This window comes from Sceloporus occidentalis, unplaced genomic scaffold, assembly GCF_023333645.1.
Source record: "Sceloporus occidentalis isolate IW3139 unplaced genomic scaffold, rSceOcc1.0.p SCAF_6, whole genome shotgun sequence".
Classification (NCBI taxonomy): Eukaryota; Metazoa; Chordata; class Lepidosauria; order Squamata; family Phrynosomatidae; genus Sceloporus; species Sceloporus occidentalis.
In genome coordinates this window covers 22,398,475-22,415,037 of record NW_028316986.1, presented here as the reverse complement: position 1 = coordinate 22,415,037, position 16,563 = coordinate 22,398,475, and the positions used below count along the sequence as shown (strand labels likewise).

General features: G+C 41.4%; 1 long non-coding RNA gene across 3 annotated transcripts in view; it reads left to right on the top strand.

Moving 5' to 3' along the window:
* LOC149310492 (uncharacterized) overlaps positions 1–16,563 on the top strand; it is a 262,852-nt gene that overhangs the window by 154,703 nt on the left and 91,586 nt on the right. Inside the window, exon 4 of one of the 3 annotated variants that reach the window (XR_016281674.1) lies at positions 3,363–3,502. The exons of the other annotated variants lie outside the window; for them this stretch is intronic. This is a non-coding gene — a long non-coding RNA (uncharacterized LOC149310492). The remainder of the gene's footprint in view (positions 1–3,362; positions 3,503–16,563) is intronic. 3 annotated transcript variants of the gene reach the window in all.

The window sequence follows — 16,563 nt, the reverse complement described above, 5'->3', positions numbered from 1 at the left end:
TGGAGGTCTTCAAGCAGAGGCTGGATGGCCATCTGTCGGGGATGCTTTGATTGTGATTTCCTGTATGGCAGGGGGTTGGACTGGATGGCCCTTGTGGTCTCTTCCAACTCTACAATTCTATGAAGATTATCGCTCTGCATCCTTCCGTTCCGTTCTGAGCACGGAACGGAAGGAGCAGGGATGAGTGCGGAACGAGTGGGGGACGGATTTTACCGCACGCACCCGTCCCTCATTCATTCCGTTCCCCCCTCTTCTGTTCTTAATCCGTTCCAGAGGGGGAATTTTTGAGAACTGTTCTGAACAGTTCTCAAAAAACGTTCCCTCTGGAACGGAATAAGAAGGGAAGAGAGGGGGAACGGAACAAGTGAGGGATGGGTGTGTGCGGTAAAATCCATCCCCCACTCGTTCCGTTTCCTGCTGGGCTGGGCCGAGAACCCGGTGCGATAAAGCTCTATGATTTTATGATTCTATGATAAAGCTTTCTTAGTGGTGGTTTCTTGGTTAGGAAATTCTCTCCCTAGGAATGGTTTCTTGGCAATCATAGTCATATGTTTTAGGTGTCACTGCATAGATTTTTATTTTCCTCAGATTTTTTATACTTTCTGGAGTTTTACTATCTATGTTTGTTTTAAAGTGATTGGTTTATCTTGTCCTTTTATTAATTGTTGTGGTTTTATGATGACATTCTTATGGCATTTTTATCTTGCAAATGGACCTAGTAGCAATTCTTCTAGGATGATACACCCATTTATTTTTCTAAAAGAGCAATGCATCTATACGGTGAACATTTCCAGATTAGGGGCATGTATGGAGTGTAGCTATCAGACAGTCTTTCATCAGCTACTTGCAAAGGCTCATAACTAGAGAACATACTATTCACTCATCCCTCATGTCACTGCTGTGCAAATCGGTCCTGCCAATGTTATCGCATCATGATCAGTGGTACTTTAGGGACAGTATTAAAACTAAGCAGTGGAATAAAGCCTGGTGAAAGGGACCTGACTCATCTGTGCAGAACTTAATCTTGTGTGGATTTATAGGCCTGCATAAGCAGCTTGTTTACCTAGCTTTGTGCAAGATTACAGTCTTTAGAAAGAGTGTACGTTAAAAAAAAAACTAAAACCTCTGGCAGAGACCATGGCAGTCCCCCCTCTACCATTGCAGACTAATTGCATTCATTAGAGCAGACGGCTCAGCAGGTTGCCTCCTCTTCTTGACTGGACCCTCTGCAGCCTCCCGCTGTTCGTTTACTTGATGTGGCTGGATTATTAAATGGTTGTTTTCATAATGACATCAGCTCTGAATTAGATAAGGCTCATCCAGGAAAGATAATTAGCTCAGCTTCAGAAAGAGCATGCATAAAATACTTGGCAGAAGGAAAACAGTCAAGGCTGCATTCTGGAAGGAGAGCTGGGTAAGATCTAAGCCCCTGTGTTCCATCCAGGATAAAGCCCATTGTCACACATGCATCACTAGTGATTTTGAAGAAATATCCCTAATTAGAAAAAATGTTTGTTGTTGTATGTCTTCAAGTTTCCAGCTTATGGTGACCCTATGGCAAACCTATCATGGGGTTTTCATGGCAAGATTTGTTTGGGAGAGGGTTGCCTTTGCCTTTCTCAAAGGTTAAGTGTGTGTGACTTGCCCCAAGGTTACCAGGTGTTTCCATGACTGCATGGATTAAACCCTGGCCTCCTAGAATCTTAGTCCAGTGCTCAAACCACTATGCCTCACTGGTTCAGAAAAAAAGTTAATCCTGTTTTAAAACGACCCCTTTCCCTTTCTGATCTTTGCAGCATTCACACCAAGTGCATGTACCAAAAATGCAAAGGATGCTTACTACTAGCAGCACTGGGGGGAAAATGGGTTGGGAGTGGATTAGAGGGGGGGAAAGACATTTCTAGGTAGGTGGACCACATCCCACATCAGTGAAAAAATTGCCATGTAAATTAAATAATCTGAGAGCCTGCAAAACAGAGCTTGGAGTTTTGTGGTCACAGGATGGATTTCACAAATCTGTGCCCTATTCACATAATAATATGTGAATGCATTTGGATGTATAAGAATGCCTTTCCTTCACATAATGATAGGAGTCCAGAAATTGGGGGGGGGGGCAGTCCAAGGCTGAGCTTCTTGTTAGGAGGGCACTTGCCCACCTTTTGTCCTTATAAAACTGGACCTCAGGTACTTTTCATCTGTCAACAAAACACTCAGTAATTTTTTAAAAAAAATGTTTTTAAAAAAAAACATTGGAAGAGTCCTGGTACATTTCCTCCAACTAATCTCTACAAGAAGCCCCCCCCCCAAAAAAAAAAAAAAAAAGGAGGAAGTAGACATGGAGGAGATAACAACTGGCAAGACCTGGCAAGACCCAACCAGCTGTCATTCAAGAATTCACATTGTTATAGCAATCTGGAAGAGTCCACAGTTTAAAGTAATTGGGGTAATGCATGTTATCAATGTAAAGATCACCCAACTGCCCCCATAAAGCTATTATACCCAGAGTCTGCATTGCATTATTAAGTTCATTGCTAGAGATTCAGCCTTGAGCAGGAGGATCAAGAATTGGCAGGCATAGGTGTTGTTGTTGTATTTATGTTTCACTGTTTTACCAGTCCAGTACTCAGGCAGGTTACAGAAGTTTAAACAGATAACAGCTTTAAAAATAACTTTAAAAATATAGGCTGTGATTCTAGGTCAGCTATTTAGTTAAGTATGCTGCCCTAGTGCAAATCCCAAAAATCTCTGCAAATAGATTTCCAAAAGAATGAAACAAGTGTAGGTGTACTTAACTAAGGCTGCATCCACACTGCAGAAATAATCCAGGTTGACCCCACTTTAACTGCCATGGTACAACATTATGTAATTCTGGGACAGTCAGCTCTCCGTATTAGGAGGGTAACCATCCACAGATGGCCCTGCCCCATTATCATCAATGGGGGGTACTTGCACATAGCCACAGTGATGCAGCCATGTGCATATCAGCGTCGATTGTGGTGATGGAACTTGAGGTCCCCTCTTTTTTGTATCCGCAGAGGGTCTGGAACCAAACCCCCGCTGATACAAAGGGCAGACTGTACTTTGTTGTGGCACCAGAGCGTTCTGACAGAGTAGGATAAATATCTCACAAAACTACAATTCACAGAATTCCATAGCATTGAGCTGTGATAGTCAAGGTGGTGTGAACCTGGATTATTTTTACAGTGCAGATACAACCTAAATAGTATTTTGTGACCTGACTCCTCCCCCCCCAAAAACCCTTGACTTACTGAACATTAACCACTACAAATGATTGAGAGGGGGATCAGTTCACCTGTTGATCACTTTGTAGCATATTAATATTTCCAACTCTCTTACCCCAGCAATCACCGGTACAACAATCAGAAGCATGATTCCTGTCGCAATTGCTCCTCACAGCAGAGATTGCTGGTGGGAATGAGGTGAAAATGTCAGTCTGCTGCATCCTGATCCACAGAAAAACAGATCCCCATTGCTTGCAGTGGTAAGTCAGAACTGGGGAAATTTCACTATTAAAAATGTATTCCCCACACTATTGAATATGTAGAGATGATTAATATAAATCAGTTTCAGATGCGCAACTCTAGGTTACATTCAGTATTCATAATTGTGATTATGAATTCCAACCAATATTAAAGCATTAGTAAAACCAGTTAAAAGAATGACTGTTAAAAAGAAAGACAACAAATAAGTATAAACAATACAACACATTATGAAAGGCCTTTTCACCATAGCCCTCAAAGGTCAGCTGTAACTAAAAAAGTCTTCACCTTCCTACAGAAAGATAGCAAGGGAGTCCTAATCTAACTTCTTTAGAAAGGGAGTTCCAGCATCTGCAGCACCAAGAAGGCCCTCTTCCACGTTCCTAGCAGATGTACCATTGAAGGTAGTGGGGTTCAATCCGCCTGTAGTGTGGTCTTCCCCTTTTCCTACTGCCTTCCACTTTATCAAGCATGATTGTCTTTTCCAGTGAGTCATGTTGTTTTATGATGTGTCCAAAGTAAACAGTCTCAGTTTAGTATTTTGTGGGTTTTTTGGGCTATGTGGCCATGTTCTAGAAGAGTTTCTTCCTGACATTTCACCAGCATCTGTGGCTGGCATCTTCAGAGAATGCTTGCCTGGAAAGGAGTTGAGTATATATATACTGTGTGACCCTGGGAAGGCAGGAGTGATTTGAATGTGTATTGTTCTGTTGCTAATGACAGGCCTCAGGCTGGGAGGCTAATGCAAAAGAGGATTAGTATCTGCTTGATTAGTGCTCATTGTCTGCTGGGAAACCCCTGATCCTGGGAGATTGCTCATTTGCATTAGTTGAGACTTCATCTTGCTATTTTTCAGGACTGGTAGCCAAACCTTGTTTACTTTAAAGGTTTCCTCTTTCTGTTGAAATTGTCCAGGTGTTTGTAGATTTCAATGGCTTCCCTGTGCATCCTGACATGGTAGTGGTCGGCACGGTCCAGAATTTCAGTGTTTTCAAACAGTATTTTATGCCCAGGATGGTTTGTGGCATGTTCTGCTACGGCTGATTTTTCTGGCTGGCCCAGTCTGCAGTGTCTCTCATGTTCCTTGATTCTTGTTTGCACACTGCATTTGGTGGTCCCTATGTAGACTTGTCCACAGCTGCATGGTATGCGGTAAACTCCTGCGGCTGTGAGATGGTCTCTCTGGTCCTTGGCTGAGCGAAGCATTTGCTGGATTTTCTTCGTTGGTTTGTAAACCATTTGAAGGTTGTGCTTCCTCACCACTTTGCCTATTCTGTCTGTGACTCCTTTGATGTATGGTAAAAATACCTTCCCTTTGGGTGGCTGCTTGTCTTCACTCCTCTGGGTTTTCCTGGGCCTGGCAGCCCTTCTGATGTCTGAGCTGGAATAACTATTAGCCTGTAGAGCCTAGTCCAGGTGCTTCAATTCAACTTCCAAGAAATGGGGTCACAGATGCGTTTTGCCCGGTCTGCCAATGTTTTAATTGTGCTTCTTTTTTGTCCTGGGTGATGGTTGGAGTTCTTGTGCAGGTATCTGTCTGTATGTGTGGGTTTTCTGTATACTGTGTGACCCAAACGTTGGTTCGGTTTGTGGATGACTAAGACATTGACAAATGGCAGTGTTCCTTCCTTTTCTTTTTCCATAGTGAATTTGATGTTGGGGTAGATGTCGTTCAAATGGTTCAGGAACACAGCCAGATCTTCTTCTCCATGGCTCCAAATGGTGAAAATGTCATCCATCTACCGGAACCAAGTTGTGGGCTTTTTCAGTGCTGTTTCCAGGGCTTGCTTTTCAAAGTGTTCCATGTACAAGTTTGCTATCACAGGGCTTAGTGGGTTTCCCATTGCTACCCCATCTCTCTGTTTGTAGAATCCATTGTCCCACTGGAAATAGCTTGTGGTGAGGCAATGTTAAAACAGGGCTGTGTTGTCTTCTGGAAAAATCTGTCAGATGAGTATCATGGTGTCCATTATGGGGACTTTGGTGAACAGGGAGACCACATCAAAGCTGATTAATATGTCTCCAGGTTTTAGTTCAAGCTTGTTGATTTTTCCTATGAAGTGAGTGAGTTCTTGATGTAGTGGGGGGTATGCCCTATATGGATTTGTAATTGTGTGGCCAGAAACTTGGCCAAGTCATATGTGGGGGATCCAGTAGCACTCACTATGGGTCGGAGTGTAATGGAATCCTTGTGGATCTTGGGAAGTCCATAGAGTATTGGTGGGCGAGCCTCAGATTTGCACAAACTTTGACTTGTGGCTGGCTGAATTGAGGAGTTTTTGATCAGGGTTTCCTTTTTTCTGGTGATTTTGCTGGCCGGGTCTTGTTTCAGCTTTTTGTATATTGTAGGATCCAGGAGTTCCTTGATTTTTTGTTTGTACTGTTCTGTATTCATGATTGCTGTGGCGTTGCCTTTGTCTGCTGGGAGAATGATGATTTCTGGATCTGAATTAAGGTCCTTGATGGCTTTTCTTTCTTTTTTAGTTATGTTGCTGGGAGGTGGTTTTGCCTTGCACAGAATCCTTGCTGTTTCCCCTCTTATCTCTTCTGCTTCCTCCTCTGGGAGATGATGGAGGGTGGATTCAACCTGGGCAATGATGTTCTCAACAGGGATTCTGGTGGTGGTTACTGCAAAGTTGCCTCCTTTGGCCAGGATGGATGTTTCCTCATTTGAAGGTTGCCTCTGTGTGAGATTGATGATGGTCCGTGATGTATCCTGTGCGGGTTTCATCTGGTTTTTATGGCATTTGTTGAATTTTTGTTTTTGTCTTTCGGTGTGATCTGCCATATCTTTTTCCATTTTCCTGTCTTGGGTGTTCATCTTTTGGCTGATGCTGAGCTGGAGTGGAAGCAGTTCCTTGTCTATGTTGGCCAGTTCTTTGCAGGTGGTGTGTATTCTCTCCCGTAACAGAGTCTCAGTTTAGTCATCTTTGCTTCCAGTGAAGTTTAGGTTTGATTTGCTCTCATTGATTTGCCTTTTTAGCAATCAGCAGTATTCATATAACTCTTTTCCAGTACATATTTCAAATATAAATAAATTATATTATATATTATTATTAAATGAGTTGATTTTCTTCCTTGCAGCTTTCTTCTCTGTCCAGCTTTCATATCCATGTACATAGAAATCATAAATACTATGGCCTGACTTTAGTATTTAATGATAGATCTTTACACTTGAGAATCTTATCTATTTCTTTATAACTGCACTTCCAAGTCTTAGCCTTCTTCTGTTTCTTGTCTACAGCCTCTGTTTTGATTAATGAGTGAGCCAAGGAATGAGAAATCTCTAACTATTTCAGTGTGTTCATTACCCACTTTAAAGTTACATAAATCATCTATGGTCTTCAATGCGCCTTTGTTATTTTGGCAAAATTGGGTTGGGAATCATGGCATTTGCCCAAATAATACCTGCTTTGCCCAGAAGTAAAACATCTTCACAGACATAGGCATGGTTATGGCAGGAAGAAGGAAAGACCTCTCATTTTTCTTCTTTGCAGAACACAGTAGCACATTGTAAATAAAGGACACTCATCCATTACCCCAACACCACCACTCTATACAAAAAACAAAACAAAACAAAACAAAAACCCTGTGATCACAATTCTGTGGGCTTTTTTATAACAGAAAAGAGAAGGGAGGAGATGGGAGAAAATCAAATAAATCATAATTTTTGGTAGATTTTACAGTTTTGTTTCTTCTTTTTTGGGGAGCAGTCTTTAAAAACTGGACGCCTTAATAAAAGAAGAAACTTATTTAGATGGTTTCCAGATCTTTTGAAATAGCAAATTTTCTTTGTTAAACAAAGGCAAGACACACAATTTAAGACAGTTTTAAAGTTAAACAATTATTAAAGATATACAAGAAAGCAAAGGCTTCAGTTTTCAAAAGAATGCTTATGTGTAAGTAATACAGTGCACTGGTAACTATAGCAATTATCTCATCCAAAGCTGAACTTGTATCTGACAAGTCACATTTTATCAGATGCAGAAAATAAAAGGTTGAAGTCTTAGTGGTTTTGAATGGTGTTTCTTTGCCTCACTAACAAGTGAAGCCATGATATGTTGTGCTTATGGAAGAACAAAAAGATGAATTTTCTGCCATGATAACCCAAAAATATTTGCCAAGAAAAATCAGAATTCTATGACTGGCGTGCAAATTGAATAAATCTACATAGCTACTGTATGTTTATTTTACATAATTTATTCTATCTCTTCTAGTCAGGTGTAAGACAAAGAAACATGTAGTACTGTTATGCACATGCGCGCGCGCACACACACACACACCATGACAACTAAGGACGCATCCACAATGCAGAAATAATTCAGGTTGACACTACTTTAACTGCCATGGCTCAATGCTATGGAATTCTGGGAACTCTAGTTTTGTGAGATATTTAGTCTTCTCTGTCAAAGAGCTCTGATGCCACAACAAACTAAATTCCCAGAATTCCCTAGCATTGAGCCATGGCCATTAAGGTGATGTCAACCCAAATTATTTCTGCAGTGCAGATGCAGCCTGGGGTCTTGCTCATACTCCTTTGAGCTTTTGGCATTTTACCAGGTCTACACACTTTCATGTTTGCAGATCACAAAAACATACTTGAGTCTTATCAGGTATTTTTCTGTTGAGTGAGCCTGTTGTAGAAGCAATACTCATAAGAGCACAGAAAGCCCTCCTGAGCTGGATCAGATAAAAAATCCATCATTCTGCTCCACAGTAGCCAGTGACATCCTATGGGTAGCCCATAAGCATGGCTTAACCACAATAGCACCCTCTCACTCATGCTCGCTAGCATCTGAAATTAAGAAGCACACTGCCACCTTTGACGGCTCATTACATCTGCCCTAGATAGAACTAAGGGAAAAACCCGTTCTTCTGGTTTTCTGCAGGAATCAGATTTGCTTGAATTTGCTGGGTGGCTAGCCTTTGTATCAGCCATAAAGCTTCCTGTGTGTGTTCCATCCCAGACCAATTTTAAAAGAAATTTTAAATGGTAAATTCCCCATCACCACCACACACACAAAGAACACAAAACACATGTATAAGCAGGAGGGAAAAAACAATTAAGTCACTTAGGGGGAAACCCAAGAACAAGGGCAAGGAAAACCAGCCTGTCAGGAGGAACTGCATACCCTCCAACATTGCACAGATGGCAGCTGTGACGCATGTGGCCAAGCAACATGGGAGTGTGGTCAAGATGGTAAAGTTATTAATGAAGAAGAGTGGACAAGTTAGGAAAGATTTGCTTTTGCATGAAACTGCTTTTCTCCTCCTGTCAGTGAATTGAGTGTCATGGTTTGAGCTTTGGACTAGGACTCTGGAGACCAGGGTTTGAATCCTTGCCTGATCATTGAAACCTATTGGGTGACCTTCAGCACATCACATTCTCTCAACCTCAGAGGAGGGCAAGAGCAAAAACCCCTCTGAGCAAATAGGGTTGACATAAAGTGGAAATAACTTGAAGGGAAGGCACACAACAACAGCAGCAGCAGCAGCAACGACAACAAATTTACAAGTACACTTCAAGCATCCAAAGAAATAGGGCAAGAAAAATTACGAAAGGAATTAGAACTTAGCAAGTGCTGAGAAACTCTCTGTAATGCACTGTCTCTTGCTCAACTGAAATGTTAACTTTCTACAATGCTAGAAATTTGGTGGCTGAAGGGAAATTTCATCAGGGGGAGGGAGAATTACTGTGTGGGGAGACAAAGGTCCAAAACACACTGCAGAAATAATTCAGTCTGAGACCGCTTTAACTGCCATGGCTCAGGGCTAGGGAATCCTGGGAATTGTAGTTTATTGTGGCACCAGAGCTCTCTGACAGAGAATGTTAAACGTCTCACAAAACTACAGTTCCCAGGATTTGCTAGCACTGAGGCAAGGCAGTTAAAATGGTGTCAGAATGGATTATTTCTCCAGTGTGTTTTGGACCAAAGTCCTCATTTTGCCCCCCTCCTCCACAGTTACATATCTGTTCCTGGCTGATTTGCCCCCCAGTGGCAAGTTTGTTTTATGTACTGCAGTTAGTTGCCTGTTTTGGTTGTTGTTATTACAATCCATAGACATTTACTGCATGTATCAACATAAAGATGGATGGCATCCAGAAGGGAACACAGACAGTGCACTTCCAGTTGAATATAAACAGTGAGAAAACCACAGAGATGGGGAGAGAAGAATAGCAGACAAATGCCATTTGCATTCCCAATCATCTGATTCTGAATCAATCTCTAGTACAAAACCTGACTTCCCATGAAGTTAAGTTTTTTTGTAACAGCCATTATCAGCATGGCTACTAGCTGAACCTTCCATAACCCATCAGGCCCCCCTTAAGTTCAGCCTGGCCTATACAAAATCCCTAAGGTTGTTTACCCACTGCAAGAAACCGATCCCAGCTGTTGTATTCAGTGAGAGCTTTCACCTGGGTCATTTCCAGGTGCATATGTAAACAGCCTCCAAGGGCTTTTGTGCATCAGTAAGAAGAAGCCTTTGTCACTGTCACCTGGCCTGAACTCAGCCAGTAGGAAGTGCTATTCATGTCAAATTCCTCCATCACATCTTATGTCCCAACAGGCACTGGGCCAAACTGGCTGTTGGGCAAACATAGCATTTGTTAAAGTTTTGCCCTCTGCATAAGGACTTTAGTAGCCAGCTGATAGGGGAGAACTGAGTTTGGTTTGCTAAAGTGAACTGAACAAATTTGTACTTTCCACCCACATGTGCAACACAGTTGTCTTTCAGAGTGCATACTCCTCTGAATGTTGCAATGCAGTATTCAAAAATAGCATGCACAAGTGTGTGTAAATAGGGAAAGTAATACAAAAATGCATTTTTGGGGGAAAAACTGTTGTCAGTTGTACTCAAGTCAGCTTTGACTTATGGTGATCTTATGAATGAGAGACCGAGACTGCCAAGTCACCTTGTTATCAGATGCCCTGCTCAGTCCTGAAAACAGGTCCTTGCTAAGCATTATTGTCTTTTCTATTGAGTCTTGTCTTTTCAGGATAGGAAGAAACATATAAAATGCATGTGCTGGAGAACATTGCATCCAAAATTAAATTTGGGCCTGTGAGTGTGTGTGCGCACGCACATGCATACATTTTTTAAAATGCAGAATTTGGACCAAACACACTGATAATTGCATGCATGTTTATAGGACACAGATTGGATATATACTAACTTGTGTGTAACCAGGAACTGTAGGACCGTGGAACACAAAGCAAATGGATCTGCCACATGGCCCCCTTCTTCTGTCTCATTCCCATGTAGCAATTATTTGTTGTTGTTATGTGCGTTCCTGTTGACCCCAACCAATGGTGACCCTATCACAGGATTTCCAAGGCAGGATTTATTCAGAGGTGCTGTGGCAGTGCTTTCCTCTAAGGCTGAAAGGGTGTGACTTGCCCAAGGTTATTCAATCAATTTCCATGACAAAGCAGGGATTCGAACCCTGGTCTTCCAGAATCCTAGCACAACATTCAAACCAAAACACCACAATGAATTTCCTAACCAGCTCTATGGCACACTTATAAGATCTGCACATCACGAGTTTTGCCAACACTTTAGTCCACAATAAGCTATTTTGTCAGGATTAAGGGAATTTGTTATTTTGCAGTTGTTGCACAGCCCTGGTGGTGCAGTGGTTAAATGCCTGTACTGCAGCCACTCACTCACAGACCATAAGGTTGTGCGTTCAATACCAGCGAAGGGCTTCGACTCAGGCTTGCATCCTCCTGAGGTTGCTAAAATGAGTACCCAGATAGTTGGGGGCAATTAGCTTACACTTTGTAAACTGATAAGCGGTATCAAAATGTACTTGCTATTGCTATATTATATCTAGAACACATTAGTAGATAGGAAGGAAAGCTAGTGAATTATGTACATTTACATAGGGGCTAAACTGCAAGAAAACTCCACAAAGCAGACAGTGAATGGGCAAAATAATTTTTGTATTTTTCTTTCTCTTCATGATTTAAATTGCTACAAACTGCACCACTCTCCTCCAAGTTCATGGCAAAGTTATAATGATTGTGAGTGTGTTTGCAGACATGCATCTAGCTTAAAGGCTAAGAACTTTGCTCCCCTCTGTAAGATATTTTTTAAATAGGAAATTATTGGTTGGAAGGCTATTTTTTAAAAAGTACCTTATTGCCATTTAGACTAATGTAAGTCCAATTTTTAAAAACAATATCCCAAAATTTGTTTGTTCTTTCTTATTTCCACTTCTGAAATATCCCACAGTTTCACATTGTTATGCTCACCCTGCTTTTCTATGTAGTGAGACATTACAGGGACATATCAGTTCCCTAGGTTTGGTTTTAGTCTGAAAGGGCAGGGATGTAACTATGAATGGGGCATAAGGGTATTACTTCCCAAAATAAGAATACAGTACTACTAGTAACTATGACATCCTTTTAACAACTAAAGCATCCGGGGGGCGGGGGGGGGGGGGGGACAAAACTATGAAAAAGCTAAAATTGACTCCTGGTGGGTTTGACACTCTCCTCAAGAATTTGTTTTCATAATATTTGTATTTATTGACTGTTAAGACCAATAAGCCTTAACAAAAGAAAGGTTCTTGGCAAGTAAGGTAGCACCTGGCAAGCAAGGCAACAATACTCTTTGCTGCCTTAATCTTCTTGGATCTATATCTGCAATTTTACAACATTGTGAGTAAGATGAAACACCACACTCACTCCTTATTACTACTTATGAATTAACTGTAAATGTACCACATTCTTTTTTCTGTATCCCATTCTTCCTCCAAGGAGTTCAGAATTATATATTTGAGAGGGGATTTTCCCTATTCTGTCTGCACGACAACCCTGTAACCATAAATTGTTGCATCTGAGGAATTAAGCCAAGTCAACAAAAGTTTATGCTATAAGTTCATTGACTCACTTAGTCTCAGTAGTGCTACAAGATCGCTTTGCATGTTCATAAACTTCACAATTTTATGGAGCTTCACATCATAAACATAATAGTTAACGAGAATGTAAATCATGCTTCCCAGTCTCTAAACACAACCCTCTAATCATAGATGGCACCACATTGAATCTCACTTTTCTGTCTTCAAACTCACCCTGCTCCTTTATTGATTGGTTAATCCACTGTGAGGTTATGCAATGTTCACAAACATTTTCAGCTGAACATTAGAAGTATGTGTGTCCTAAAACAGGAAATGAGGGGGCTAGGGGCAGGAAATGCTCCTAAGATGGGGGCAGAGAATAGGAATGAAGTTCTGGGAACTAAACCTGGCCTAGCTGCAAACTGTAAAGAAGCTCTTCTTAGAATATAAACAGGCCTCTTCTCTCTGTTTCAATAAAAGCCTCCATGTATGTCACGTTCAAGTGCCTAAATGGTCCTAGAAACATCTGTCATGCTTAATAGGAGGCAGGGACTGAAGCATAGGATAGCCCTTTAATGAATATTGTGGCAAATGCTTGAATAATTGGGGGAAAGTGGGAGGGTTTAATTAAATCCACATGCCCTAAACCTTGACTCCCCCCAAATCATCCCACTCTGCCTACAATCTTCTAAAAAAAGTTACTCAAACGTACAAAATATGAGACTAATGGTGGGGTTTGGCCTCATTTAATTTTAGCACCAGTTATGATGGCATTTTTAAAAAGCATATGTGCAGTTGCATCTCCACCATGTTCAATTTAAGAAGGGGCTGAAAACACACCTCTTCGAGCAGGCATACCCCTGACTCCTGAATGCTCTCCCCCCCCCCCCTCCTGACAGCATTGTTGAGCTGGCATGAGATATGTATTGTTTACTGCGTTTTTAATGTATTGATGGTTTTTATTGTAAGTTTTATATGTTGTTAAACCGCTTTGATCAGTGGAAAAGCGGTATATAAATAAAATTTTATTATTATATTATAACATGATTATGTGATTATGCACTTATTTGCAAAGTGGGTATCATTGTTGTTGTCTGGCCTCAAATTGACTTTGACTCATGGCGACCCTGTGGATGAAACGTCCCCAAGATTCTCTGTCATCTACTGCCCTGCTCAAGTCCTGCAGGCTTAGGCCTGTGGCCTCACTGATAGAGTCTAACCATCAGCCGTGTAGTCTTCCTCTCTTTCTATTGCTCTCTCCATTTCTCAACATCATTGTCTTTTCTAATGATTCATGCCTTCTCACAATGTGGCCAAAGTATGACAGTCTCAATTTACTCATCCTGGCTTCCAGGAAGAGTTCAGTATTTATCTGTTCTATAACTCTTTTTTTTCTTCTTGGTTGTTCATGATATCTTCAGTACTCATCTCCAGCACCACATCTTAAAAGAGTTGACTTTATTTTTATCAGCTTTCTTCACTGTCCAACTCTCACATTTGTACATTGTGATGGGGAATACACTGGCTTGGATGAACCTCACTTTAATCATAGAATCATAGAATCAGAGTTGGAAGAGACCACAAGGGCCATCCAGTCCAACCCCCTGCCATGCAGGAAATCCAAATCAAAGCATCCCCGACAGATGGCCATCCAGCTTCCGTTTGAAGACCTCCAAGGAGGGAGACTCCACTACACTCCGAGGAAGGAGTGTGTTCCACCGTCGAACAGCCCTTACTGTCAGGAGGTTCCTCCTAATTTTGAGGTGGAATCTCTTTTCCTGTAGCTTGCATCCATTGCTCCGGGTCCTAGTCTCTGGAACAGCAGAAAACAAGCTTGCTCCCTCCTCAATATGACATCCCTTCAAATATTTAAACAGAGCTATCATATCACCTCTTAACCTTCTTTTCTCCAGGCTAAACATGCCCAGCTCCCTAAGGCGTTCCTCATAGGGCAAGGTTTCCAGACCCTTCAGCATTTCAGTCGCCCTCCTTTGGACACGCTCCAGTTTCTCAATGTCCTTTTTGAATTGTGGCGCCCAGAACTGGACACAATATTCCAGGTGGGGCCTGACCAGAGCAGAATATAGTGGCACTATTACTTACCTTGATCTAGACACTATACTTCTGTTGATGCAGCCTAAAATTGCATTGGCCTTGTTAGCTGCCGCATCGCACTGTTGACTCATGTTCAACTTGTGGTCTACTTGGACTCCTAGATCCCTTTCACATGTTGTCTCCTTAAGCCAGGTGTCCCCTATCCTATATCTGTGCATTTCATTTTTTCGCCCTAAGTGCAGTACCTTACATTTCTCCCTTTTGAAGTTCATTTTGTTAGCTGTGGCCCAGCTTTCTAGTCTATTCAGGTCATTTTGAATTTTGATCCTGTCCTCTGGAGTATTAGCTAGTCCTCCTAATTTGGTGTCATCTGCAAATTTGATAAGTATTCCCCCAATTTTTTCCTCCAAGTCATTGATAAAGATGTTGAACAGTACTGGGCCCAGGACAGAGCCCTGTGGAACACCACTGGTCACTTCTCTCCAGGATGAAAAGGTGCCATTGTTGAGCACCCTTTGGGTTCGGCCGGTCAACCAATTACAAATCCACGTAACAGTTGCCTTGTCTAGCCCACATTTTACAAGCTTGTTTGCAAGAATGTCATGGGGAACCCTGTCAAAGGCCTTACTGAAATCAAGATATACTATATTCACATATAATATTCAGAGTTATATCTTTGCACTTTAGGATCTTGTCCAGTTCTTCCATCCCTACCCTTCCCATTCCTAGTGATCTTCTGATTTCTTGACTGCAGTCTCCATTCTGGTGTATATTTAATCCAACGTATGGGAACTCTGACTATTTCAATTTTCTCATGATGTATTTTTGTAGATATTCTGTGGTCATAATTTCTATTTCTTTAATTTTCAGAATTAGGCCTACCTTGGTGCTTTCTTCAATAACCTTTTTCAGCAATTGTTCCAGGTCCTTCTTGGTTTCTGCTAGAAGTATAGTGTTTGCGTATCTTAGATTGTTAATGTTCCTTCTCCCAATCTTCACTTTTCCTTCCTCTGGCTATAATTATCTTTGGTGGCTTCAAATTAGCACCAAGTCCTCTAGAGGTTTCCAGGCCCTGTCATGTGATGTTGGTTCAGTGCACTGTTAAAAAGCTGTGTTTCTGGAGCTGACCTACCTTACAGGGATACCTCAGTAGGATTAATACAAAGCACTTTGGGCAACTGAAATGCTAGGTTCTTCTTTGTGGAATAGCTAGGCAGATTTTTGGCAGTAGCTCTACCCATCTCTGGCAGTGCAACTGTATGCACTGGCTGTGTTGAACACAGTAACCAACCAGTAGGAATTTTCATGAATACATTGTCAACAAACTAGTTATCCACATTACACAATTACAGGAGTTTGATTCTAATATATCCATATCCATACACACATTGTTGTGTTGTGTGCCCTCAAGTCGTTTCTGACTTATGGCGCACCCCTAAGGTGAACCTATCATGGGATTTTTGTGACAAGATTTGTTCAGAAGAGGTTTGCCATTGCCTTCCCCTGAGGCTGAGAGGAAGTGACTTGCCCAAGGTCACCCTGTGGGTTTCATGGCTGAGCTGGGAATCGAACTCTGTTCTCCTAGTCATAGTCCAACATTTAAACCATTGCACCATGCTGGCTGCCACACACACACACATGTCCAAATTACAGAGGAAAAAAGAGGCAAACTTACAAAACAAAAAATATACATATTAAGAATGAAAAATACATAAAACATATAAACAAATAATAACCAAGAGCCGCCTCCCCGTGCCCCTACCCCTCCAGATTCACTTCCCACTCTCTGTGATTGATGAATATAACATCTAATTAAACCTCTATAACTAACCCATCATATTATATACCAACTTTTCTACATTTTATATAGTTTAAAAAGAAAAATGGAAAAAAGGAGGGGGAACAATCCTATCTCTAGTTAACAATATTTCTTTATCTTAGAAAAGTATTCCTGTCTGATCAAAACCTATAATCAAATTATTTCTAGATCTTTTAAAAACATAATTTATAGATTTGTCCTTGGTATCCGCTGAAGTTTGGTTCAAGGCACCACTGTGGATACCAAAATCCATGGATGCTCAAGTCCCATTAAATACACAGTGGTGTAGTGAAATGGTGTCCCTTACAGAAAATAGCAAAATCAAAGTTTGCTTTTGGGGATGC